We start from the raw sequence: 24,398 nt of genomic DNA on the forward strand, positions 1-24,398 counted from the left end.
TTTTTTCCTTTTCTTGGATGTGCTCTCAGAGGCACAAACTGCATTGCTCAGGGCTTGGCTCTGGGCAGTGGTGGGCCCCTTTGGAGCTGGCTGAAACTGGCTCTTTTCTGCCACGGGGCAGCTGCTGGATTCTTCTCACAGGAGCTGCCACTGCAGCCCCTCACTACCAGAACCCTGCCATGTGAACCCAATACACTGGGGCAGCTAGGTCATTACTGGCCTGTAAAGTATTGAGGCTTAAATTAACTAATGAAACCCTAAATGTGATGGGGGTAGAAGGGGCTGGGATAACAGTGCCACTTTGGGGGGATACCAAGCTGAGACTAGGGGATAAAATGATCTCTGGGCAATTATTGTATGTACCCAAGGCAGGGACTAACTTGTTGGGAAGGGATTTGATGATGAAATTGGGCATTCAAATAGTAAATTGTTAGACTGGAATAATGGTGTTATTAATGGGGTGCTCTCAGGCCCCGAGAGCAAAGATATATTCACCTCTGACTGGAAAGACCCTGTAATGGGGCAGAAGCAGCAATGCAGATGGACAATTTTACCTCAGGGGTTTACCTCAGAGCCTATGTTATTGGCCACAGAGTGTTTCTCACAATACCAAAACATGCTTTCTTGCTGTAGACTTCAAATGCCTTAACACGCTGAGATGTGACAGTCACAGAGATGAGAAGTAAAACACGGATTTGTGTAGTAAGTTGTCTAACTTCAGTGGCATCTCCATCCATCTGTTCAAGACTAGAGCTCAAAGACAAATTACATATGCATCGAAAGGGAAGATGGTCAGATATTTACAATCTCATATATTTGTCCTTTGGGATCCTATAAATAAAGATAGCTATTGCTCTTTATCCAACAACCCAGTGTCTTTTTGTTTGTGTGTGTTTTTCTTCACTTTCGGCTTTTGCTTCTAATACAAGACTAAGCTGGAGGAACTTGTTAGTGTATCTGTTCCAAGAAGTGGAAAGAACAATCTGCTTTCTGGTACAGATTTAGTACATCTTTGAAGTTCTGATAAATCTAACAAAAATCCTAAAGAGACATTTTTATTTTGTGTGGAACGGATATGGTACAAAACAGGAATGGATACGCTATAATACAAATGTGTTAATTTAAGCACAGGAGAGGCACGGGATAACTGTTTTCTTTATTTTTGAGCAACTGTGACTTGCTGGGCAATACCTAGAGGGCAGGGACGGGAATCCTTCTGGCAGCCCATGCCTGTGCTGCTGGTGTGACACATAAGGTAGCCTTTATATCCCAGTCCTGAGGGTGAGTGAGAGGAGCAGGTTGACCCCACAGTGCTGGAGGGATGTGGGAAGGGTGCTCTGGTAGCTTGAAGCAGCAGGATAGATGGGTTTGGTTTCAGATCCACATGCATCCCTTTGGAGTCAGCCTGTGAGAGCATTACTGGTGACTGTAACAAGCAAAATTTATACTGAAGTCTCTCCTGTGGGAAAATCATAGAATCACAGGATGGTTTGGGTTGGAAGGGACCTTAAAGATCATCTAGTTCCAACCTCCCTACCATGGGCAGGGATGCCACCCACTAGATCAGGTTGCCCAAGGACTCATCCAATCTGGCCTTGAACACCTCCAGGGATGGAGCATCCACAACCTCTCTGGGCAACCTGTTACAGTGCCTCACCAAACCTTCTCTCTCTGTGAAGAATTTCAGAGGGTGGTGAGGCACTGGAACGGCGCACAAGCATCAAACGTGCCATTGCGAGCCTGAGGGGGCTCACATCTGCCATCAGCTGAGCTTTGCAACTCTGGCCCACGATCCACTTAGTGAGACCCTTTTACTTGGCAGGCGGCTTAGCTGATCCAACTAACTTGGGGAAAACAGACTCCACAATCAATAAGATTGTAAAGTAGGTATGTTTATTCAGCGCTGGGCAGCACGGGGGGTAGTCCCACCAAAGTCGTGCGCACCTGACGCGGCAATTTGCCATGGTTATATGCAGCAAAGAGTTACACATGCATGAAGTTTCACAATGCGCCTATACATATTCATAACCTGTCCCCGCTTCATATCAAAATTAGTTCCAAGAAGTCATTTCCATAAACTCCTCCCATCTGTGCTTGTGCAGTGTATCCTGGTGGTGGTCGTCAGGGGTCGTGGGGATGAAGATTGATGACTCTTCCTCATCACCGCTAGTTGACCTCTTGTCTTTGCGCAGACTCAGTTGCTCCTTGGCTCCTGTCCATCCGCAAGACCAGCTTCTACCAGTTTTTTAAGATAGGCTCACACTCTTATTAGGAGACTGACCTTGGTAATGGGTCCAAGGCTTCTTGCTTTAGTTAATTTGCACAATGCACCATAGTTAGCAAAGACACTAAGTAGCATCCTAGTTTAATGCCATCAGCGCTCTATCTCTACTTGATAAGATTCTCTTCTTAACTCCCTCTCTCACCACTGGCAGTCCCTGAGCATGTTCGAGGCTCTGACTACGTGGCCTCGGGGACAAGGTGCTTGCAGGTGCCCTGTTGTGTCACCAAACTTCCTCATTTCAGGACAACCAAATGGCAGATGGAGGTATTTACGTTTACTCATTCCTTTATTAAAACCGAGGTGGCTGTACTTTTTCTTATGTGTGCTTTTAGCGTGCGTGCCTCTAGCGAGAAAACCCCACCACCACCCCCCGCCGCTATTTCACCGCCGCCATCCCTCCTCCCACCCCGCCTGGTGACGTCACCGGCGAGCGTTCCCCTCCCCGATTGGGCGGCCGTGGGGCCAGGTGACCTGGCAGCGTGACGTCAGCGCGTCACTGGGGCGGTGAGGAGGAGGTGGTCAGGCAGGCAAGATGACGGCGCCTGGTGGTGGGGCCGGCAGCGGCAGCGGAGCGCGGCGAGCCTAGGGGCCAGCGGCGAGCCTAGGGGCCAGCGGCGAGCCTAGGGGCCAGCGGCCGCGGTCGCCGTCGCCGTCTGGGGGCCGTAAGGTAACGGTTAAGGTTGAGGGAAGGGGGAGGGTTGGGGGGGATCTGTCGCCGTTATGGGCTCGGGGGGGTGCCGGTTGCTCGCCTGGGGGGGGCTCTAGGGAAGCTGTGGTGGAGGGGAGCGTGGCGGCGGTGGTGTCCGGCCTGGGGCGAGGCAGTGCGTGTGCTCAGCCCCTGGGGAGTTCGCCTTTTCGGAAGCTCTGAAATCCAGGTGAACAGAAGCAATCTTCTTTCCTCCAGTACTGAAATCCTTGCTGGGGAGCCCCTAGCTTGTGTTTTGGGGGTTTGGGGGTCAGGTGTTTGGCTTCCTCTTCCGTGTGCCGCTCCTGATTTTATATTTCCACTGTATTATCTTGAATATTTATGTGCTGAAGAGTCAAAGTCTTCTTTACTCTATAGATGGTAGTCCTCCACATCTCTTTATGCTTATCGCTTATTTCTAGATCTTTTCTACTTAACTGTTCTGCTTTCAAATTAGGAAGAGGATCACATTTTCTGCTTTTGAGATGCAGACGTGCCATGGATGCATATCCTGGTATAAGAATGGTTTTGTAGCTTTTAACGTCTCGTGTCTTGTGTTCTGGTTGCTTAGTGCTCGCTGGGACTGAAATAGTTAATGCTTTTACGGAGGTAATTAATATAATTCAAGGGCTGTCTTTCTGATTTTTGATAGCCCCAAATCTGCCATTTTAAGGGGAAGTTAGGATTTTTTTAAAAGAAGTAAAAGAAATTATGAGTAGAAATAAGTCATTGCTTTATCAAGTGTTTTTATTCTTCATGTTATTTAAAAAGTCAAGACAAAATTTAAAGAAAAATGAAGTCTTACACAATTCTTATGATGCTGTTACTGTCTCATTAGAGCATATTTACGTAGGTGGACTCTGGCTCTTGGCTGTGCAACTAACATAGCTGTTGTCTGGGACTCAGTAAAAATGTATTAATGTCAAGTATAAGTACTTTGAGGTGGATATTTCTAAATAATAATTATTGTCAAGTTATGGAACAGCTCAGTTGTGACTGGTGATATAACTTTGTTGTCTATGCTAACAACAGAAAGCGTCAGCATCTCGGAAACAGTTAAGTGGTCAGGAGGCTTTTGTGGGAGTTTAGAATCTTACTCCAACTTGTGATCAAGACTGTTAAGGAAAAAGAAGAGGTGGTTCTGCAGTCAATCAGACCTCTTTCTCTCCTTCCTTCCCTGGTCATCCTTGAAGTGTGGGACTCTCTGTCCTAGTGTTGGCACTCCTGCAGCAGCTCGCTTCCTAGGGCTGACCCTGCAGAGTTCTGGCATCTCTGAGTTGCAACAACATTTTTTTTTCGGGGGGAAGGACATTTTTGGCTGTATCTTCTCTTTTCTCCCTACGGAACAGAGCTACTTGCATAGCGCTGTTACAGGGAAGGGAACAGGGCTGGAAAAGTATGTGTGGTAGCTGCTCAGTAGAGTTGGGCTGATGTATGCCAGGCCATATGCAGTACGGCGTTAGGTGAGTATCTGTGCTCCGCAGAACAGTGGTGGTGCTGATGCTTAATGACTTCAGTTTTCTGTACAAGGAGGTGTGATTTGCAAGTGCCAGTGGTACTTTAGGTCACCGTTGCAATCAGGTGTCTTAAATCTTTTAGGCAAAATTTTGATTCTGAGGGTAGGGGTGAGAAAGCATGTAATCTTTCAACTTTGTTTTTGCTGGCTCATGCTTTTGTTCTCAAACAAAAATGGAAGTGATTGCATCTTTCTCCTGTAATTTGCTGGATCTGTACTGCAAGCTTGGTACTCCCCCCCGTGAGCTCACAGTGGAGGAAAGGAATCAGGAAAGAAGTTCCTTCTTCTAGGAGCAGAGATTAAAGATAAGTCACGTGAAAGCTGAAATGAAGTTACCTGGAACTTTGAAACGAAAACAAAGAAATCTTAGGTATAAGATATACAAATGATTAATGAATAAATGTGAGTTTCTCTCTAATGAACTGAACTTCAATTTTCAGAATATTTTAGAGAGTATATTGACCAGCTGATCAGTTGGGAGATTTTTACTTTTTTAGTTTATATTGATGGCTAGCCAAAATCTTAATCCTTAAAAATTATCAAAAACATGCGGAAGAGCTCCACCTCCATGGTTCGCATGGTGTCTTGGTGCTCTTATCCTAGAGACAAAAACTTCTAATTAGGAGAACAGGAGTTAGGTTTCTGGACCAGTCCAGCAGACCATCTCATCTAATGCTGTCACACTGGTAGCCAGAGCTGTTTTGCTGGTGCAAAGTGTTATAATGCCACAGCAGGCATCACCTCACTTGTACTCCTGGTTTTAATTCTATAAGCGTGTGGTGTCATGTTGCTCCTATAAACTTCAGGGATTGATTATCCAGTCACTATATCATAAGCGTTTGTCATCGCCTTGTTCGTGTTTTTTGAATGTTCTGTTAAACTGATGTGTGAGAAAATTAGTTGTACTTATTAGACAGGAACTTCTATCCAGCCTTTTCTGGTATTATGTTTATGGCTATAAAGCTCCCTGGCTATACGTACAGACTGGGCGACGAGACGCTGGAGAGCAGCCCCGCAGAGAGGGATCTGGGGTTGTGGTTGACAACAAGTTGAATATGAGCCAGCAGTGTGCCCTGGCAGCCAGGAGGGCCAACCGTATCCTGGGGTGCATCAAGCACGGCATTGCTAGTCGGTCGAGGGAAGTGACTGTCCCGCTCTACTCTGCGCTGGTGCGGCCTCACCTCGAGTACTGTGTGCAGTTCTGGGCACCACAGTACAAAAAGGATGTAAAACTGTTGGAGAGTGTCCAGAGGAGGGTGACGAAGATGGTGAAGGGCCTAGAGGGGAAGACACATGAGGAGCGGCTGAGGTCACTGGGCCTGTTCAGCCTGGAGAAGAGGAGGCTGAGGGGGGACCTCATCGCAGTCTACAACTTCCTCGCGAGGGGGAGTGGAGAGGCAGGTGACCTATTCTCCTTAATCACCAGTGATAGGACCTGTGGGAATGGTGTGAAGCTGAGGCAGGGGAGGTTTAGGCTGGACATCAGGACGAGGCTCTTCACCGAGAGGGTGGTCGCACACTGGAACAGGCTCCCCAGGGAAGTAGTCACTGCACCAAGCCTGTCTGAATTTAAGAAGCGATTGGACTGTGCACTTAGTCACATGGTCTAAACTTTTGGGTAGACCTGTGTGGTGCCAGGAGTTGGACTTGATGCTCCTTATGGGTCCCTTCCGACTCGGGATATTCTATGATTTTTTTCTTTTCTGCCATAAATTCCAGCACTGAAGCTACGGAATCTTTCCCTAAAGGATCTTTACCGAAAGGCATTACTGTCTATATAAAACTGATTGCTGTAACGCAAATCAACGACGGTGTGAATAAGGTTTAGTGGAGCTGTAACTGAAAAATTCTGGAAGATGTTTCTGAAAATTCTTGTTTAGAGGAAAGGATTGTTTACAAACTATAAATACTATTCTTGTTTGAAAAAGTAGGTCTGCTAGGTTGAGCTGTCCTCCCTGTGTTGTCTGCTTGCTATGATAACAAGGAAGGCATTGCTAATGATCTTGTAGTGTGTACCACTCTACGATCAATCACTGGGATTGCAGTTGGTTGATACAAGCCTGAGCTCACAGTTGTATTTTTTTGTGTTAACTGCCTAGGTGGGTAATCCTCTCTGGTATGCTAGTGCATTACTTAAAGTGTTGACCTTCTGACTTGGTTTGAATACCCTCGGTTTGTGTCCCTAATGACCTTTTGCAGCCAGTGTAGTCTTGATTGAGGTCTTCTAAAAGAATCTGAGCAATGCTGTTTTTCACTCTTAATCTCTTTCAGTTTATTCCAGTTATTCCAAATCTTTGCTTGCATGAGCAAAGCATTCTCTTAAATGTTAAGAAATATTCTTTCCTGTACTTGAGAATTTTGAAAGAACATCATCTATGTCCAGACTTAGTTGTGTTTTGTATTCAAAAGGTTAAAAGTTCTTTCCAGCTTCCTTTAAGCTTGCAGTGTGTTCACTTGAAACCCAGAAGTGTATCAAAGGAGGAACAGCATACCATTGCTCTGATTTAGGTTTCAGTCTTCTCTAGAAGGGAAAGAAGATATGTTTACTGAGGCAACGTGCTATTTTGAACCTTACAGTTTCTATCTAACCAACAGAGTTCAAATTGGAAATTCTTAGCCTGTGTTCTCTCAGCTGCATTTTGTCAGAAACACTGACACGGACGTAACATTTTACCTGGGGAAATCACAGAGCAGGAGTCCTATTCAAGAAGCAGTCCATTCTTTGGCTGGAAGATGGTCTCAATGTGAATGTACTTAAGCTACCCTTAAGGATTACTTAGGCTACTTAGCCAATGGTGGTTGATATTATGGAAACTAGTAACAGAGTAAATGATTTTGCTAGTTGTGAGAGTTGTGAGCTCCCAGTTAGTCTGGTCTGTGTTGCTGGAGGTCAACGTTCGTCATGGCTATCTACTAGGTCATGTGAAAGAGTTGACTTAAGCCCTTTCCTAATGTTTGTATTTGTGCTTCCATGGTTTGACATCTCTAGGGTAGCAGCAGATGAAGTCATGACTAGTGAGATTTATTCCCTGAGCTTTGGAGGTTGGATTCCTAAGTCTGCGTGTTGCCAGTTGTGCTGTGTCAAGTGTAAGTGCTGTGCTTAATCTAGACATCCAGATGTGCTTGTATGTTCAATTTGATTTGCTTCATCAGCTTTGGACTCTAAAATAAAATGAGGTTCTTTGTTTGTAAATGATCTGTGAAGTAGTTGTTAAAGGATATGTATTTCCTTATCTAATACAGCAAAGCTATCCTGGGTTCCACCCTAGTGACTAATACTGTCATGTGGTGTCCTTGCACAGTATTCTATAATACTTCGAAATAGAAATATAGGAGGTACTTGTAGTAGGGGAAGGTATTTATATGAATAAAATAACTTAGTTATAAGGAATAAAACTTTGTGGTGAAAAAGGATAGAAAAGCTTTATGCTGTAACACAGTCCGAGAAAAGCATGTGTTCTTAATCTCATAATTATTAGGTCACCACAAGCAGTTTGCTGCCAGTCTGTTTGACTTCTCTTAAAAAAAGAAAAAAGCGACTTTCATTTTGCTTACTGTGTTCATAATAGTGTATATTTTTTAAAATGTGATTTTCAGAAAGTACCTTAAGGTCCTTTATTGGGAAGAGAGGGAATAAGTTGATATACCCCAAGTCAGGTTGGAGTTTTATGAACAAAAATGGATGGAAAAGTAATTCAAACTAACACTGCACTTTGGGAGGAGTAATGAGTCATAAATATTTTGGGGAGCAGATTTCTGTATTTATTATATGGTTTATTAGGAACTCACCGATTTCATAAACAAGATCAGTTATTAAGCTGTAATTCTGTCAGTGGTCATGGGCTGTTAGGGCTCTATACCTGCAATTAATTTTGCAACTAAGCACTTAAATATTTGAAGTGTCATCCTCTAGATAATATCCTGAGGATTAATATTAAGAAAATGTTTGGGGAAGAAAATTTATCAAGTTTTAAATAGACATTTTAATATGAGTAACTATCAGACTTCGGAGTGAGGGGAGATTCGTTTCAGGACTCCTACAACTAACAGAGTCTCGTGCCACAGCAAAGCTAGCAAAAATGGCTGGCTCAGAAGTGCTAAGAGATGGTGGGATGCAAAATGTGATTACTTTACACCAGTGAATAGTCTCTAAAAGAGCAGCTGCTAGATGCTAGTTGGTGTCTTGACAGAGGGCAGCTCTCAGTATCTGCAGTTAGAGGCTTCCTTCTTGTCTGTACCTTCTTTTTTGTAGAAAGGAGTTGAATGCATAATTGCTGTAATTTGCCTGGAGTTCTTTGGATAGCTGGTAAAAAGCCCGTAAAAAGCCCATAAATGCCCATAATGTATTTCTAGACTGATGAATGCCTGGGCTTATCGATGTACATTTTTGCAAAGCAAGTGCAAATAGAAAGGGTAAAAAGCTTGTTGCTTTTATGTAACATTGCTCAGTATCTCTTTATAAGCCAAGGGAAAGCTAACAAATTCAAGTGTGGACACAAAAGCAATACTGTGTTCCATAATCTTTTCAAAATGATGATCTTCAATTGGAAAAGTCTTAACTGTAGCTTAAAGAACCCACAAGTATATGATGATATAAGGTAAATGAAGACAAAGGTGAAGAAGCTGATGGTGTCACGAGTAGCTGTGTGGTCTAAGCTGCTTTTGGAGCTGGGTATGGACTCCAGAAATGTACCTTTGGGTGATGCAGTGGCTGTGCCACATCTACTCGTGTAATGTGCTAACACCATCCTTTCCATACCTGAATGCGCACATTGCATGTGTGTGAGAAACACTCTGTAGTCAATAACATAGGCTCAGGCGAGGATCTCAGTGAAGTAGTAATTTTATTCGCAATTGCAGTGGCGGGCGTCCCACAAGCAGGAGCGTGCCTACAAGATACATAGCATAGTTTATATACTCTATATTTTCCTCAGTGACTGGGACCCTCCCCTGTTTCCCCATCGACTGGGTAATCCAGGTTCACAATCTGTCCCCTGCTTCATAGACAGTACATGGCTTTCAGTGGCCTTCCTGTTATTTTTCAAATTTCTTTTGACTTTACTCTGTGAGATGGTAATGTTTCTTACACAGTGATTTTGGCCTAATTGTTCTAAGGAGTCTGGTTGTCTGCATTTTACAAGGTCGCCTGCTAAGTTTTCTTATCACTGCAAGCATATCTCAATACCCCGTTCCTTACCTTTAAACAATGTAACTCTGCAAAAACAACATTTTTATTCCCACAGTTCCCCCCTTTTCTTTTTTCATAAATAGTTGATTTTTGCAAAACTTTTCTGTAAGGTGTAATTTGGTAGATATCTTCCTCTTCTTCACCTTCTTTGCTTTCCATCTCCTCTAATATCATCACCTTATCTGAGTAAGGTGGTGGCTCCATGGTCATTTGTTTCAATAGTGCAGTTTCAATTAACCGCTGTACTAGTCCTCTTACACAGGGGATAATGCAACAACCAATGGCTGTCAGAACTCCTGCTACTACGATCAAGGATGTAAATATGCCTAAGTTTTCTGCCAATTCACTGGCAAGGGTGGTAAACCCTTGCAATGCTCTAGTTACTGTGCTATCCGGGGCAGCATTGTTGGGTATAAAAGTGCAACAATGGTTGCTCAGTATCACACACACACACACCTCCTTTCTCTGCAAACATCATCTCTAATGCTATTCTGTTTTCCCAAGCCATTTTGCTGGTGGCATCTAGTTGTTCAGCGATTCCTCTTATCGCATCCCTTGTGTAATTTATGAATCTCTGCTGATTATAGTAAATATAATTAATCCACATTCTTATTGATTGTTACCCACCAGAACAGGGACTCAAACCCTGCAGCAATTTGATTCCTGGCTTCCTGTTCATCGGGAACTCCTCTAGGCACCCCAATAGAATCTATGTACGCTCCATCATCAAATGATACTCCTAAGCTGCTTTTACTTCTTCTGGGTATTTGTGATGTTTCTCTTCCAAATGCCAGGGTGAAGGGTATAGCTAATTGAACAAGTGCACAAGTGCCTCCCCAGTTAGATGGTAGGGTGGACCGTAAGATCTTCCCTCCACAGTACCACCAGAGATCTGCCCTGGGGATCTCAAGTCTTGAGCAGTTTCCCATCAAGTCCTTGGTAGCATTCAAGGTCCTCGTGCACAAGGCAAATTCTCCCAGATGCCGGGTAGCACTCACACCCTGCCGTGAGAGGCAAGCTGTATGGTTACCTATAGCTGTAGAGAATGCAGGGGGAACCCTGATATTGCTATCACGCAAGGAAGGGAACAGCAAAGAGAGAGACTTACAGGCCTCATTTCCCCAGGCAGACTTTTCTTGGTGCAATGCAATCATACATCGCATCCCCTGGGAATCCTTGGTCCACCCCAATGGGCAGGGCACTATCTGGTCATCCCGAGGCACAAGCATAGCAATTGCTATGGTTGAGACCCTGGACAGTATATTTGACCCATTCTGTCCAGGCATTCACATCCCCATACCCTGTTTCAATCTCAAATGTTTGAACTGCTGCATTTCAAAAAGGGCCTCCTGTTTTCTCCTTGAGTTTCTCCCTTTCTCTGGTGGAAATAGAGGATCGTTTCCATACAGCTATTCTCAATCTGGCTGTTGGGTCTCTCCCAGTTATTTGTTCTCTCTGCTCAATTGTCGTTGGGCATTTAAATCTCCACAAGCTAACACCTCACAAGCATCAAACATGACAGGTTGTGGTACATAACCCTCTGTCACATTCACCCATATTTTTACGGGGTATCCCGTCTTACTCTTATCTGGTCATGCCTTTTCCAAGTTGCCAATTGACCAAGGCTTTCTCTGAGGCCTACAATCACTAAAAACAAAACTAAGTTGATTTTTCCCTATCATTATTTTTAAACCTTAGGTTTCCAAATAATTATCAATACAAAGAATAAGACGTACACTACTACTATAACAAACCCCCCTTGGGAGCACTGATTCACTATAGGTCTGTCCTTTCTCTCAATCACAAGTCACACTCATTAGTTACCTGTGAAAATAAAAGGTTAGCTTACAATTGTAAGCTTTTATCCTGCTCAGAGGCTTTTTGCTATGAGATTTTTCTTTTTGATTTTAACTTTCAACAAGTCTTCTGTAGGAACAACTTCCCAGGTACTAGGGTCGACGGGTGCTTTCACTCGAGTATAGTGAGTCCAACCTTTTTCCGCAGTTGTTACGGCTATTTCAGTTGTTAGTAGTACTTGGAATGGTCCTTCCCATTCAGGCCGGAGTGGATCCTTTCCAGGTCTGAATCAGGACCCAGTTTCCCACGGGTCCTGAGAAATGACAAAGAAGAAGAGGACAACCCCAGAATACTGTTCTTAAGAAAACTCTCGTTTCGAATTGTGGTATCTCGTCCCTTCTGCCCAGATAGGGCAATCCGAACAGCATCTCATACGGTGAAATTCCTATATCCTTTCTTGGTGCTGTTTGAACCTGTAGGAGTGCTAAAGGTAAGCATTTTACCCAAGGAAGTTGGGTTTCTAACACTAATTTAGTTAATTGCTTCTTTAATGTCTGGTTCATTCGGTCCACCTTCCCAGAAGAGGAGGGGTGCCAGGGGGTGTGAAAATCCCACTCAATCTCTAAGGCCTGCATTAACCCTTGCAGTACTTGTGAAGTGAAATGACTTCCTTGATCTGAATCAATGTTTTCAGCTATCCCATATCTAGGGACTATTTGCTCCAGTGATACCTTAGCCACCGTGTTCGCAGTGGCAGATACCGAGGGGAAAGCTTACACCCATCCAGTCACGTGGTCAATTAGGACAAACAAGTACTTAAGTCTCCCTGCTTTAGGTAACTCAGTAAAGTCTACCTGTATACTTTGGAAAGGTCAAATCCCTGGCTCCCATCCCCCTCTAGGTGGGTTACGGATGACCTTTTTATTTGCCTTTTGACATATGGTACATCCTCTGCATATTTGCTTCACTAAAGTGTATATTCCTACACAGACATACTTTCTTAGCACAACATCACACATTGCTTGCAGCTCCCAATGACTCTCTTGATGTAAAACGATTAATATTTGCCTCATTGGTGCTTTATTCAGCATTTCTCTCCCATCAGGGAGTATCCATTTTCCCTCAGACTTCGTGGCTCCTGGTTCCTAGAAAAAATCTTTCTCTTAAAACTTTTTAGTTCTTTCTTAGTTTTCAACAATTCCCTGAATCCTCTCTGGATTTATTCTCCGTTTTCCCTCAGACATTAGATGCCTTAAATACCTGACTTCCCTTTCTACATACAGTAATTTATTTTTCAATACTCCCAAGCCCTGCTTTCCCAGAAAGTTGAATAGCTTGTTGTTAGTAGTGTGGGAATAAAAATGTTGTTTTTGCACAGAGTTACATTGTTTAAAGGTAAGGAATGGGGTATTGAGATATGCTTGCAGTGATAAGAAAACTTAGCAGGCGACCTTGTAAAATGCAGACAACCAGACTCCTTAGAACAATTAGGTGAAAATCACAGTGTCAAGTCAGATAAGTGAAGAAACATTACCACTTCAAGCAGTTAAATTTCATAGTTCTTTTGACTTTTTTTTTAACAGGCCTGCAACTGAAGGCCATGCATTGTCTGTGAAGCATCAGATAGATTGTGAACCTGGATTACCCACTCAGTGGAGAAACAGGGGAGGGTCCTGTCATCAAAAAGTATATAAACTGTGTTTTAGAACCAGTAGGTGCGCTCCTGCTTGTGGGACGCCTGCCATTGCAATCGCGAATAAATTACTACTTCACTGAGATCCTCGCCTGAGCCTAAGTTATTGGCTATGGAGTGTTTCTCACAATTTGGGGGCTCGTCCGGGAGCCAGTCACCTACCGGGGAGCCCCACCACCGCAGCAGCAGGAAGGCATGCCCCGCTGATTTCAGCAGTCCTGTGCATCGACGGTGGCGGTTCTGCGGAGAGCTGACAGAGGGCCCGAGACTGATTAAAGAGGCAGGATCCATGAAGTACTGGGGAAGGGAAGAAGGTAGGCACTCCGGGGTTAAGAATTGATCCGGTAACTCTGTGCACAGACCAAGGTAAGAAATATTAAGTATTGCCTTGGGGGTCGGGTGAGACTCTGTGTGACGTGTGATTGAAACGTACTTTTGTACGAAGCGAGTGTGGAGTCCTGATCCGCGGTTCCGTAGCTCCACGAGGGGCGCAGCCAGAGACGGATGAAGCATGAGAAAAGAGAGAGAAAGGAAGAGTCTCGGGAAATTTGGTGTACGGTAAGCCCTTGCACAGGGAAGTGCTTGGAAGTACACCCCCATTTTCCAGAATCGGAACGTTAGTGTGTGGTACCCTGCAGGAGGGAAATTTCTGTAGCAGCACACTGACAAGGGCTGGGGAAAATAGGGGTTCCAGGGGACAGGGAGATATCCCTGGGGGAGTGCCTACCGACAGTTCTTCCTGAAGAATGATAAGAAATTGGAAAAATAATCTCAAAATTAGAGGAGATGATAAGAGAAAAAAAAAATGGTTAAATATTGTGTATTAGTCTGGACAAAAGAACCAATTAAGGAAACAGCAGTATTTTGGCCAAAATAGGGGTCTGATGAAAATTCAGGCTTTAATTTTGTGTGTAAACAATAAGATTCCTTTTTCGGAGAAGGAGCCAAGTTATGCTCCCTATAATCCTAATATTGCACCGGTGGCAGCAGCAGTCGCTCCAGGAAGGGAGACAGGGACTGCTATTAACACTGTCCCTAGAGAAGGAGCGTACTCTAGGCTCTGGCAAGAATTAGAACAAGGTAGAAGAGATACTGAGAGTTTCGCCTTCCCTGATACTAACAGTACTAACACTAACTGTGTGTCCTTTTAGGTGAACTCCCCCCTCTCCTTACCAGCAGAGAGGTTAGGAGTTTTAAGAAGGAGATGAAGTCTTTAATTGAGGACCCCATCAGGCTAGCCGAAGTATTAGACCAGTTCCTAGGACCTAACTTATACTCTTGGGGAGGAATTATGCCTATAAGTATGTTGTTTACAGGGAAAGAAATGGGAATGATCAGGAGGAGAGCTGCTATACAAAAATGGGAAAGAGCTCATCCTCCAGGACCAGGGGTAATACCGGCAGGGCAGAAATACCCACTTGCCGATCCTGGCTGGAATAATAATAATGCGCAACACAGAAATCATATGAGAGACTTGGGGTCAGAATGAGAAAGTACTCGAGGATGAATCCTCAGGACCCGGTATCCCAAGGGCTCTTGAAAGTTCATTTTGTGATTAAAGCCTGGCCAGATACACAGAAAAAGCTCCAGAAGGTGGGGGGATGTAGTGAACAGTCACTGGGGGGGCCCTCCTGCAGGAGGTCCTGAAGGTGTGTGTCAGGAGGGGAGATGAGAAGGAAAAGCAGAGAGCGAAACTAATGGTATTGACAGTGTAGCAGGTAGTCAGGGCCAGGATGGAAAGGAGAGGAAGAGAGATGAAGGAATGGCAGGCAAGGAAAGCTCAGGGACAGGCTTTGAAGTGTGGCCCGGCTGGCCACTTCAAATAGGAATAGGAGGAGAGAAGGAGAATGGGGAAGTACAGGCTGGAGAAAGATAAAAAGAAGTGTTAAAAAGGGTTATTGAAGGTGTTAAAGGTGTGGTATGTAATGTTTGACAGAGCTGTTTTTTGAATGAGTTGGGAAAGTTGAATGAGCAGGGAAAGAGGATGTAGGCATTATCTAAGTAACAGTCTAGAAGTTTTGGTGTATTGGCTGTGGTGTTTGGTCAGTTTCCCAAGTATCGGGAAGGAGGGGGGAGGACAGCCTGCTCCACCAGGGGCCTCTCCACAGGCCGCAGGGGGGCTTCAGCTCTGGCACCTGGAGTGCCTCCTCCCCCTCCTTCTGTGCTGACTTTGGTGTCTGCGGGGAGGTTTCTCACTCACAGAATCACAGAATCGTCTAGGTTGGAAGAGACCTCCAAGATCATCTAGTCCTAACACTAACAAGACCTCCACTAAACCATATCGCTAAGATCTAAGTCTAAACGTCTTTGAAAGACCTCCAGGGATGGCGACTCAACCACTTCCCTGGGCAGTCCATTCCAATGCCTAACAACCCTTTCAGTAAAGAAGTTCTTCCTAATATCCAACCTAAACCTCCCCTGGCGCAACTTTAGCCCATTCCCCCTCATCCTGTCACCAGGCACGTGGGAGAATAGACCAACCCCCACCTCAATACAGCCTCCTTTAAGGTACCTGTAGAGAGCAATAAGGTCGCCCCTGAGCCTCCTCTTCTCCAGGCTAAACAACCCCAGCTCCCTCAGCCGCTCCTCGTAAGACTTGTTCTCCAGACCCCACACCAGCCTCGTTGCCCTTCTCTGGACTCTCTCGAGCACCTCCATGTCCTTCCTGTAGCGAGGGGCCCAAAACTGAACACAGTACTCGAGGTGCGGCCTCACCAGAGCCGAGTACAGGGGGACAATCACTTCCCTAGACCTGCTGGCCACACTGCTGCTTATACAAGCCAGGATGCTGTTGGCCTTCTTGGCCACCTGAGCACACTGCTGGCTCATATTCAGCTGCCTATCAACCAGTACTCCCAGGTCCTTCTCTGCCAGGCAGCTTTCCAGCCACTCATCTCCCAGCCTGTGGAGCTGCTTGGGGTTGTTGCGCCCCAGGTGCAGGACCTGGCACTTGGCCTTGTTGAACTTCATACAGTTGGCCTCAGCCCATCGGTCCAGCCTATCCAGATCCTCCTGCAGAGCCTTCCTACTCCAGAGCAGATCAACACACGCACCTAACTTGGTGTCATCTGCAAACTTACTGAGGGTGCACTCGATCCCCTCATCCAGATCATCGATAAAGATATTGAAGAGGACTGGCCCCAGTACTGAGCCCTGGGGGACTCCACTAGTGACCGGCCTCCAACTGGATTTGACTCCATTCACCACAACTCTTTGGGCCCAGCCATCCAGCCAGTTTTTAACCCAACGAAGTGTATGCCAGTCCAAGCCATGAGCAGCCAGCTTCTTCAGGAGAATGCTGTGGGAAACGGTGTCAAAAGCCTTACTGAAGTCAAGGTAGATCACATCCACAGCCTTCCCCTCATCCACTAAGCGCGTCACTTTGTCATAGAAGGAGATCAGGTTCGTCAAGCGGGACCTGCCTTTCATAAACCCATGCTGACTGGGCCTGATCGCCTGGTTGCCCTGCAAGTGCCGCGTGATGACACTCAAGATAATCTGCTCCATGAGCTTTCCTGGCACTGAGGTCAAACTAACAGGCCTATAGTTCCCCAGGTCTACCTTCCGGCCCTTCTTGTAGATGGGCGTCACATTTGCTAGCCGCCAGTCGAGTAAGCGGCTTGGCCAGCTCCTCCGCCAGTTCCCTCAGTACCCTCGGGTGGATCCCATCCGGCCCCATCGACTTGCATACATCCAAGTGCTGTAGCAGGTCGCCAACCATTTCCTCGTGGATAGTGAGGGCCACATCCTGCTCCCCATCCCCTTCCACCAGCTCAGGGCACTGGGTATCCAGAGAACAACTGGTCTTGCCACTAAAGACTGAGGCAAAGAAGGCATTGAGTACCTCAGCCTTTTCCTCATCCCGTGTAACTAAGTTTCCCCCCGCATCCAGTAAAGGATGGAGATTCTCCTTAGTCCTCCTTTTGGTGTTGATGTATTTGTAAAAACATTTTCTGTTATCTTTAACCGCAGTAGCCAGATTGAGCTCCAGATGAGCTTTGGCCCTTCTAATTTTGTCCCTGCACAGCCTCGCAACAGCCTTATAGTCCTCCTGAGTGGCCCGCCCTCTTTTCCAAAGATTGTAAACCCTCTTTTTTCTCCTAAGCTCGAACCACAACTCTCTGTTCAGCCAGGCCGGTCTTCTTCCATGCCAACTTGTCTTGGGGCACGTGGGTACAGACTGCTCCTGAGCCATTAAGATTTCCTTCTTGAAGAGTGCCCAGCCTTCCTGGACTCCTCTGCCCTCCAGAACCTCCTCCCAAGGGACTCTGCCAACCAGTGTCCTGAACAGCTCAAAGTCAGCCCTCCGGAAGTCCAAGACAGCGGTTTTACTGGTCCCCTTCCTGGCTTCGCCAAGAATAGAGAACTCTACCATTTCGTGGTCACTCTGCCCAAGACAGCTCCCAACCACCACATCTCCCACCAGTCCGTCACTGTTTGTGAACAGAAGGTCTAGCAGGGCACCTCCCCTGGTAGGCTCTCCAACCAGCTGCGTCAGGAAGCTATCTTCCACGCTCTCCAGAAACCTCCTAGACTGCTGTCTCTGTGCTGTGTTGTGCTTCCAGGATATGTCTGGGAAGTTGAAGTCCCCCACGAGAACAAGCGCTGACGATTTCGCAACTTCTGCCAGCTGCCTGTAGAACTCCTCATCCGTCTCCTCATCCTGGTTCGGCAGTCTATAACAGACCCCCACCAGGATGCTTGCCTTGTTGGCCTTCCCGCTGATCCTAACCCACAGAGACTCAACCTTATCAGTCCCAGCCTCAAGTTCCTCAACATCAAAACACTCTCTAATGTAGACAGCCACACCACCACCCCTTCTGTGCTGCCTGTCCCTCCTGAAGAGCCGATAGCCAGGCATTGCAACACTCCAGTCATGAGTGGTCCCACCACGTTTCCGTGATGGCAACCAAGTCATAGCCTGCCTGCTGCACAATGGCTTCCAGTTCCTCTTGTTTGTTACCCATGCTGCATGCATTAGTGTAGATGCCCTTCATCTGGGCAATTGCCTTCTCCCCCAGCCTTGCCATTGTTCCCCCTGGCACAGCTCCAACAGGCCTTATTTCAGCCCCATCCCCCTTCTTACCTAGTTTAAAGCCCTCTCAATGAGCCCTGCCAGCTCCTGGGCTAGGATCCATTTTCCCCTTAGAGATAGGGACCCATCTGCGGTCACCAGGCCGGGTGCGGAGTAAAGCGCCCCATGGTCAAAAAAAACAAAATTTCTGTGTTGGCACCAGCCTCTGAGCCACGTGTTAATCAGGTGGGCTTTCCGTGTCCTCTCGGTACCCCTCCCTGCCACTGCAGGGATGGATGAAAACACCACCTGTACTCCCGCTCCATCCACTAACCGTCCCAGTCCCCTAAAGTCCTGTTTGATAGCCTTCACGCTTCTCTCTTCAATATTATCACTGCCAGCCTGGACTATCAAAAGAGGGTAGTAGTCAGAGGGGCGAAGCAGGTTGGGAAGCTTTCTGGCAACATCCCTGACCCTGGCCCTAGGGAGGCAGTAGACTTCCCTATGGGTAGGGTCAGGCTGACAAATAGGGCCCTCTGTCCCCCTGAGAAGGGAGTCGCCTACAACAATTACCCTTCTATCTTTCTTGGTGGAGGCAGTCTTGAGGCATGGAGTCGACCTCCTCGCCCTAGGCATCCTCCTGGGTAGACTTTCTACCTCATCTTCACCCACCAGTCTCTCAAGCTCCAGGGCCTCAAATCTGTTATGTAAGGGCACCTGGGAAGGAGGGGCCGGGGGGGGGGGGGGCGTTGCCTGCAAGGTCAAGCAGGGACCTGTCTCCATTCCTCCTCAACTCCTAGGTCCCCTCCCTCTGCCCGACAGTGACAGGGCAGGGTGTCCACCCCCTTTTGGGGTGCCTCACCCCGGTACCTCTCCTTCAGGCCCTGTAGGGAGTTGCTCCACCAGTCTATCTCCCGCTCACACTCCCTGATAGCCCTCAACCTCTCCACCTCCTCCCTGAGCTCTGCCACCAGGCAGACCAGGTCATCCACCTGCTAGCACCTCACACACACAGTCCCTCTGCCTCCCTCAGATGGCAGCAACAGGCTCAGACACTCCCTGCATCCAGAGACCTGAACTGTCGCATTTTTGATCAGGCAGTCAGTCTGGGTGGTTACAGACTTTCTAGAGAGAGCACTCTGCCTGGTGTAGACCATTGCAGCCTAGTTAGTAGTCGACAGCCGTTAAAGGTGTTGTTCTTATGGGCGGGGGGGAAACTCTGCCCTCTCCGCCCTCCCTGCTCGCCCTGCTTGCGCAAACTGCCGCGCCGCGCTCCCTAGGGGCTGCTTTTGAACGGCCGGGGAGGGGGCGCTGCTGGCTCTGCCTACGCCTCGTCAGCCTCCCTCGCGAGGGCTGCCGGGTCCTGGCGGCTCCCTCGGGTGGCCTCGATGCCGGAAAAAAAGCCCTGCCTGTCCCGATCCCCCGCTCCGCTGCAGAACGCGTCTGCCCCAGAGCCGATCGCCTCGGCAAGAGGCTCTGGAAAGACTCTGGAAGAGACTGGAAAGACTCTGAAGTGTGGGCGGAAGCAACAATACAGATGGACAGTTTTACCTCAGGGGTTTACAGGGCCACCGATTTATTCGGGCAAAGTTCTAGAACAGATTTTGGAGCAATTCCAACCTCCCAAGGAGGAATTATTGTTACAAATATGTGGATGATCTTTTATTGTCAGGACAGGAGAAAACAGTTGTGAAGGAAGCCACGAACAAGCTATTCAACTTTCTGGGAAAACAGGGCTTGGGAGTATTGAAAAATAAATTACAGTATGTAGAAAGGAATTTTTTTTTTAAGGAATCAGGAGCCACGAAGTCTGAGGGAAAATGGATACTCCCTGATGGGAGAGAAATGCTGAATAAAGCACCAATGAGGCAAATATTAATCGTTTTACATCAAGAGAGTCATTGGGAGCTGCAAGCAATGTGTGATGTTGTGCTAAGAAAGTATGTCTGTGTAGGAATATACACTTTAGTGAAGCAAATATGCAGAGGATGTACCATATGTCAAAAGGCAAATAAAAAGGTCATCCGTAACCCACCTAGAGGGGGATGGGAGCCAGGGATTTGACCTTTCCAAAGTATACAGGTAGACTTTACTGAGTTACCTAAAGCAGGGAGACTTAAGTACTTGTTTGTCCTAATTGACCACGTGACTGGATGGGTGTAAGCTTTCCCCTCGGTATCTGCCACTGCGAACACGGTGGCTAAGGTATCACTGGAGCAAATAGTCCCTAGATATGGGATAGCTGAAAACATTGATTCAGATCAAGGAAGTCATTTCACTTCACAAGTACTGCAAGGGTTAATGCAGGCCTTAGAGATTGAGTGGGATTTTCACACCCCCTGGCACCCCTCCTCTTCTGGGAAGGTGGACCGAATGAACCAGACATTAAAGAAGCAATTAACTAAATTAGTGTTAGAAACCCAACTTCCTTGGGTAAAATGCTTACCTTTAGCACTCCTACAGGTTCAAACAGCACCAAGAAAGGATATAGGAATTTCACCGTATGAGATGCTGTTCGGATTGCCCTATCTGGGCAGAAGGGACGAGATACCACAATTCGAAACGAGAGTTTTCTTAAGAACAGTATTCTGGGGTTGTCCTCTTCTTCTTTGTCATTTCTCAGGACCCGTGGGAAACTGGGTCCTGATTCAGACCTGGAAAGGATCCACTCCGGCCTGAATGGGAAGGACCATTCCAAGTACTACTAACAACTGAAATAGCCGTAACAACTGCGGAAAAAGGTTGGACTCACTATACTCGAGTGAAAGCACCCGTCGACCCTAGTACCTGGGAAGTTGTTCCTACAGAAGACTTGTTGAAAGTTAAAATCAAAAAGAAAAATCTCATAGCAAAAAGCCTCTGAGCAGGATAAAAGCTTACAATTGTAAGCTAACCTTTTATTTTCACAGGTAACTAATGAGTGTGACTTGTGATTGAGAGAAAGGACAGACCTATAGTGAATCAGTGCTCCCAAGGGGGGTTTGTTATAGTAGTAGTGTACGTCTTATTCTTTGTATTGATAATTATTTGGAAACCTAAGGTTTAAAAATAATGATAGGGAAAAATCAACTTAGTTTTGTTTTTAGTGATTGTAGGCCTCAGAGAAAGCCTTGGTCAATTGGCAACTTGGAAAAGGCATGACCAGATAAGAGTAAGACGGGATACCCCGTAAAAATATGGGTGAATGTGACAGAGGGTTATGTACCACAACCTGTCATGTTTGATGCTTGTGAGGTGTTAGCTTGTGGAGATTTAAATGCCCAACGACAATTGAGCAGAGAGAACAAATAACTGGGAGAGACCCAACAGCCAGATTGAGAATAGCTGTATGGAAACGATCCTCTATTTCCACCAGAGAAAGGGAGAAACTCAAGGAGAAAACAGGAGGCCCTTTTTGAAATGCAGCAGTTCAAACATTTGAGATTGAAACAGGGTATGGGGATGTGAATGCCTGGACAGAATGGGTCAAATATACTGTCCAGGGTCTCAACCATAGCAATTGCTATGCTTGTGCCTCGGGATGACCAGATAGTGCCCTGCCCATTGGGGTGGACCAAGGATTCCCAGGGGATGCGATGTATGATTGCATTGCACCAAGAAAAGTCTGCCTGGGGAAATGAGGCCTGTAAGTCTCTCTCTTTGCTGTTCCCTTCCTTGCGTGATAGCAATATCAGGGTTCCCCCTGCATTCTCTACAGCTATAGGTAACCATACAGCTTGCCTCTCACGGCAGGGTGTGAGTGCTACCCGGCATCTGGGAGAATTTGCCTTGTGCACGAGGACCTTGAATGCTACCAAGGACTTGATGGGAAACTGCTCAAGACTTGAGATCCCCAGGGCAGATCTCTGGTGGTACTGTGGAGGGAAGATCTTACGGTCCACCCTACCATCTAACTGGGGAGGCACTTGTGCACTTGTTCAATTAGCTATACCCTTCACCCTGGCATTTGGAAGAGAAACATCACAAATACCCAGAAGAAGTAAAAGCAGCTTAGGAGTATCATTTGATGATGGAGCGTACATAGATTCTATTGGGGTGCCTAGAGGAGTTCCCGATGAACAGGAAGCCAGGAATCAAATTGCTGCAGGGTTTGAGTCCCTGTTCTGGTGGGTAACAATCAATAAGAATGTGGATTAATTATATTTACTATAATCAGCAGAGATTCATAAATTACACAAGGGATGCGATAAGAGGAATCGCTGAACAACTAGATGCCACCAGCAAAATGGCTTGGGAAAACAGAATAGCATTAGAGATGATGTTTGCAGAGAAAGGAGGTGTGTGTGTGTGTGATACTGAGCAACCATTGTTGCACTTTTATACCCAACAATGCTGCCCCGGATAGCACAGTAACTAGAGCATTGCAAGGGTTTACCACCCTTGCCAGTGAATTGGCAGAAAACTTAGGCATATTTACATCCTTGATCGTAGTAGCAGGAGTTCTGACAGCCATTGGTTGTTGCATTATCCCCTGTGTAAGAGGACTAGTACAGCGGTTAATTGAAACTGCACTATTGAAACAAATGACCATGGAGCCACCACCTTACTCAGATAAGGTGATGATATTAGAGGAGATGGAAAGCAAAGAAAGTGAAGAAGAGGAAGATATCTACCAAATTACACCTTACAGAAAAGTTTTGCAAAAATCAACTATTTATAAAAAAAGAAAAGGGGGGAACTGTGGGAATAAAAATGTTGTTTTTGCACAGAGTTACATTGTTTAAAGGTAAGGAATGGGGTATTGAGATATGCTTGCAGTGATAAGAAAACTTAGCAGGCGACCTTGTAAAATGCAGACAACCAGACTCCTTAGAACAATTAGGTGAAAATCACAGTGTCAAGTCAGATAAGTGAAGAAACATTACCACTTCAAACAGTAAAAAAGTCAAAAGAAATTTGAAATTTAACAGGCCTGCAACTGAAGGCCATGCATTGTCTGTGAAGCATCAGATAGATTGTGAACCTGGATTACCCACTCAGTGGAGAAACAAGGGAGGGTCCTGTCATCAAAAAGTATATAAACTGTGTTTTGGAACCAGTAGGTGTGCTCCTGCTTGTGGGATGCCTGCCATTGCAATCGCGAATAAATTACTACTTCACTGAGATCCTCGCCTGAGCCTAAGTTATTGGCTATGGAGTGTTTCTCACAGTAGCTTCCTTCACAACTGTTTTCTCCTGTCCTGCATCCACTTATTTGTAACAGTAATACCTCCTTGGGAGGTTGTAATTGGTCCAAAATCTGTTCTAGAACTTTCCCAAATAAATCGGTGGCCCTGTAAACCCCTGAGGTAAAACTGTCCATCTGTATTGTTGCTTCCGCCCACACTTCAGAGTCTTTCCAGTCAGAGGTGAATATATCTTTGCTCTCAGGGCCTGAGAGCACCCCATTAGTAACACTGTTATTCCAGTCTAACAATTTACTATTTGAATGCCCAATTTCATCATCAAATCCCTTCCCAACAAGTTAGTCCCTGCCTTGGTGTCCTGGTTTGTCCTGGTTTCAGTTAGGACAGAGTTCATTTTCCTCCTAGTAGCTGGCAGGGTGCTATGTTTTGGATTAGAATGAGAAGAGCGCTGATAACATGCTGATGTTTTAATTGTTGCAGAGCAGTGCTTACACCAAGCCAAGGACTTTTCAGCTTCTCGCTCTGTCCTGCTAGCGAGCAGGCTAGGGATGCAGCAGGAGCTGGGAGGGGACAGACCCAGGACAGCTGACCCAAACTGGCCAAAGGGGTATTCCATACCATCTGACGTCATGCTGAACAATATATAGGGGTGGCTAGCCGGGGTGGAGGGGGGGGCCGGCTGCTCGGGGATAGGCTGGGCATCGGTCAACGGGTGGTGAGCAATTGCATTGTGCATCACTTATTTCGTACACATTATTACTATTAATACTATTATTATTATTATTGTTGTTGTTATTCTTTTCCCTGTCTTAGTAAACTGTCTTTATCTCAACTCACAGGCTTCACTTTCCCGTTTCTCTCCCCCATCCCGGAGAGGGAGGGGGGAGGGTGAGCGAACGGCTGTGTGGTGTTTGACTGCCAGCCGGGCTAAACCACAACAGTCCATTTGGCGCCCAATGTGGGGCTCGAAGGGTTGAGATATCGACAGATTTGACCAGAGTGTGTTAAACTGAAATTGGTATAAGTATTTGACCTGCTTAATAGTTGCTAGTCACAATGTTGATTGCCTTAATCTCAAGTCTGCTGTGCCTGTTT

General features: G+C 46.2%; 1 protein-coding gene across 1 annotated transcript in view; it reads left to right on the forward strand.

Annotated features, from left to right (window-relative positions):
• Positions 1 to 2,787: 2,787 nt before the first annotated feature.
• LOC121063015 (ubiquitin-associated protein 1-like) overlaps positions 2,788 to 24,398 on the forward strand; it is a 70,207-nt gene continuing 48,596 nt past the window's right edge. Inside the window, exons 1-2 of the mRNA XM_040543322.1 lie at positions 2,788 to 2,879; positions 2,930 to 2,951. The gene's annotated coding sequence lies outside the window, so the exon portion shown is untranslated. The remainder of the gene's footprint in view (positions 2,880 to 2,929; positions 2,952 to 24,398) is intronic.

Source organism: Cygnus olor (genome assembly GCF_009769625.2).
Source record: "Cygnus olor isolate bCygOlo1 chromosome W unlocalized genomic scaffold, bCygOlo1.pri.v2 SUPER_W7, whole genome shotgun sequence".
Lineage (NCBI taxonomy): Eukaryota > Metazoa > Chordata > Aves > Anseriformes > Anatidae > Cygnus > Cygnus olor.